Genomic DNA, 4,214 nt, shown 5'->3' on the forward strand with positions numbered 1-4,214 from the left:
TCTGCACGCCAGGAACTGAGTGTGAGCAGCGGGTGTTGACCAATAGCATCCTGGTCAAGACTCTAGCTCCCTGCCACCCGCCCTCCCCAGGCAGGGGTCCTAGGACTTCCCAGATGGGGTCACACGGAGTGTGCTGTGTGTGTCTGGCGCCTCTGACGCGCCGTGATGTCTGTGGATTCACCCGGCTCTGCCTTGCGGGGCTGGGAGGTGACTGCATTAACTTGCTGAATTTAAATATTAAAAGTATTCCATGATATTGGCTCACCCCACGTCTCCAAAATCTGACACGTCAGCTTCACAGCTTGGATACTTTTAGTCTCTTTAAAAGTAATAACAATGGGGCCGGGGCTGGGGCTCAGTGGTGGAGCACTTGCCTGGCATGTGTGAGGCACTGGCTTCGATCCTCAGCACTGCATAGAGATAAATAAAATAAAGGTCCATTGACAACTAAAAAATATTAAAAAAAAAAAAAAAAAGTAAAAACAACGTACCGCAGGCTGGTCACAATGTGGAAGTAAAGCATGTGACAACGGCAAACAGGTGGGTGGCGATGTGACAGGCAGCAGTGCTCTGGCAAGACTTGAGGGAGGACTGGCAGGCCTCTGCTGCGCCCTGAATCGCACAGCAGCCACCGAGGTCACATGCACAGGAGGCAGAGGGGGAGGTGGAAGGTGTGCAGAACAGTGTATCAGCTTCCGCACGGCACGATGTCCCCGAGGCCACTCATGCCACAGAGAAACGGCTCTCTGGGCTCGCAGGGTTGGAGCTTCAGAGTCCAGGGAGGCGCAGGCTTGGTGAGGGGCCCTCGGCCTGGCTTCACGGGAGGCACCAGTGGCAGGGAGCGCGAAGGGCGTCCCTCAGTCCCCACACAGACACGCCTCCAAAGACCTCCAGACCTGCACTAGGCCGGCTCCAGAAGGTTCCACTCCCTCCACCAGTATCACCCTCAGGCTGAGTGGAACCTGGGGGGGACATTCAGATTATGTACCCAACAAAGACCTGTCCAATCAAAGGGGGAAAGGACACAGGACAGAGGTCAGGTGAGACAAGCAGGAAAGAACCGTAAGGAGACAGGCCGGTGAGCACTCACCCCTCGGAGTGCAAGGTGCCCGGGCCCGGACACTGCCCGGGCGACAGCCGGACTGCGGGCTGCACTCGGTCCTGCCCATTTCCCAGTAGCGTCCTTTGTCAGTTCCAGCACCTGCATGGCCCTGAGCTGGTATCCCCACAGCCTTCCCAGTCTGAAACGGCCACTTGGTCTCCTGCCTTCAGTGGCCACTTCGCTTTTGAAGGACCAGGCCTCTGGGCACTGTCCCACGGTCTGGTGCATATGATGCCTGCTTTGGGCTGGAATGAGGGACACAGGACGGGTGCCACAGGGCAAGGCTGCACCCTTGGCAGTGCCTTCCATGGAGGGTCCCTGCGTCAACCCGCCTGGTCACTGACGACCCCATCCTTGTCACATAGACATAGCGTTTTCCCACTGAGAAGTGACACTTTCCCTTTGGAGTTATAAATATTTCGAGGGAGGTCCTTTGACACCATGGAAACCCTGAGGGAAACTACCTAGGCCTCAAGACCCATGAGGTCAGAGCGCAGGGGTGGAAGCTACCCCTCCCGGCCCCGGGGAAGGAGGCTGGGTGGCATCAACACAAGCCAAGCAGCTTCACAGGGAAGAAAGGGCCTAGAGCAGCATTTCACAATGACAATGGGGTCAACAATCAAGAGCTGAGTGACAGTAGCCTTTCCAAGGTACCAAAGGCTGATGGGACTGATCCCAACACCTCAGTGACAAGAAGTCGGTAACAGCAGGCGACCAGCAGCCTCGACCTCGTCCTGTGCCTGGGAACAAGCACCCAGGGCACGCCCAGCCTCCTCTGGGCCTCAAGACGAGCCTCAACCAAATCAAAAGGACCCCAAACATCCAGACGATATTCTTTGACAACAATGGATTTAAATTAATAATCAGTAACAGAAAGATGTGGGAAGTCCCCAAAGGTGTGGGAAGTAAACACTTCTAAACTCAGGGGCAGATAAAGGAATCAAAAGGTGATTACAGAGTGTTGTGAACTTACTGATAACAAAAATACAACATGTCCAAATTCCTGGGAGCAGCCAAGGCAGCACTCAGAGGGAGACTCATAGCACTAGATGCCTTCAGTAGAAAAGAAAAGTGTTGCAAATGGGTGGCCTTGGAGCCTAGCTTCCGAAACAGAGAAAGAAGAGAGAGTTAAACTGATGTAAGCAAAAAAAGATCTTTCATTGGAGATCAATGAAAGAGTAAAACAACAGAGAAATCAATGACTTAAAAAATTGGTTCTTTAAAAAATTAACAACATTCATAATTTTCTACCCTGACTTACAGAGAGGGAGGGGAGGAGGAGGGGGCAGAGGGGGAGGGGAAGGAAGCAGCAGCCAAGGTCAGGAAGAAGAAGTGGCTTCACCCCTGCTTATAGACACAGAAAGATCATAAAGGCACTTCCTTCACTCTATGCTGGTGAATTCAACAACTTAGGGGAAACAGGCAATTCCTCAAATAACATGAACTGTAAACATTTGTTCAAGAAAAATGGACTGCTGTCATTTTATTAAACAATTCAACCACAAACAAAAGTGATAGTACGTCGTGACCAGGTAGGATCTGCCCCAAGATCACAGGCTGATTCAACACTTGAAAATCGATCAATATATCCATCATGTCAACAGACTGAAAAAGGAGTCTTAACTGATGGGGAAAAAAAGCCAAGATCCAGAAAACAGTCATAAAAAACTGATTACTCATGCACACAAAAATAGATTGAAGTCACCCTCTCGCCATGTATCCAAGTTGACTGGATATGGGTAACAGACCAGATGCCAAGCCCTAGAACTAAACAAGTCCTGTGACTTTGGGTTAGGCAAAGGTTTCTCATGTATGACACTGAAAACATAATCCACAAAAGAAAAACCATGGCTAAATTGGGCTTACTCAAAATTAAAAAGTGTGCTCTTTGGAAAACTGTTAAAAGTATGAAAATATGACGCATAGACTTAGGAAAAATGTTTAGAAACCATATTGAAAATGCCTTTATCCTAGAAGGTGTAAAGAACCCTGGTAACTCAACAGTAAGGAACCAAACAGCCCAGTGAAAAGCGGGTCAAAAACTTGAGCAGCCCAATTCCCTAAAGAAGATGGACAAAAAGAAACAGACAGATTTAACCATGCACATCGCTAGCCACGGGGGAACACAAATCAAAACCACAACTGGATAATTCCCACTCCCCTGTTAGAGTGCAGAAAATAGACCGTCTCTACCAAGTGTTGGGGAGGATGGGGACAGAGGATGTTGTGGGACTGCAAACCACAGGTGGCTTTGGCAGTGTCTTAAAGAGTTAAGCGTACACATGACCAGGCCACTCACTCCTAGGCTTCACCCAAGAGAAACACAAGCATTTGTCCGAAGACACCTACTAAACGCTCACAGCACTTTTCTCTAAGAGCCCCAAAGCAGACACACCCCAAGGGTTGGCCAAGGGAGTTGACATGCACGTTGGTGTGACACACGGGGTAGGACCGTCGCCCTGGGAGGAATGTGGATCCGTAAGCCCGACGGCACAGATTACAACTACCCCGAGGGAGGAAAGCCAGACAGAGGTGCAGGCCCCCTGATGGCACTGAGGTGAGTCGTGGCGCACGCAGGCTCCTCTGCAGGGAAAGCAGATGGGTGCTTGGCTGGTGACGGAAACTTTAGGGTGTCTGCGTGGCGTGGTGATGGTTCACGGGTGTGCAGAAGATGCCGAAACCTATCACATCTCAGTCCGCTGTTCGCTGTATGTCACCGACGCCCCAACGAAGCTGCCTTAAAACCCCGGTGGCCCAGGCCCTGAGCCCCCCTCCACCCTCCAGGCCCTCCTCCTAAGCCCTGGGAAGGGAGCTGGGTCCTGGGGTCTGCGGGACCTAAATGGGCAAAGATCTAGCCTCCGATCTCCACGCAGGACAGGGACACTACGGGAGGCTCGCCCGGATCCAGCGGGAGCAGGGTCAGGCCAGGGGGAGACCCACCAGAGCCCAGCCTTGCGGACCTGTTTAGGGGCGGGGCCTAACCTCTGAAGCCCCGCCCTACCGACAGGCCACGCCCCCACCTGCAGAGGCTTGGTCCTGAACTGCTGGCCAGCTTTATCGGAAGCCCCGCCCCAGGACAGCCCAGAGCCACGCCCACAGTCCAGGCCCCGCC

The sequence above is a fragment of the Marmota marmota genome, unplaced genomic scaffold, assembly GCF_001458135.2.
Source record: "Marmota marmota marmota unplaced genomic scaffold, marMar, whole genome shotgun sequence".
Taxonomy (NCBI): domain Eukaryota; kingdom Metazoa; phylum Chordata; class Mammalia; order Rodentia; family Sciuridae; genus Marmota; species Marmota marmota.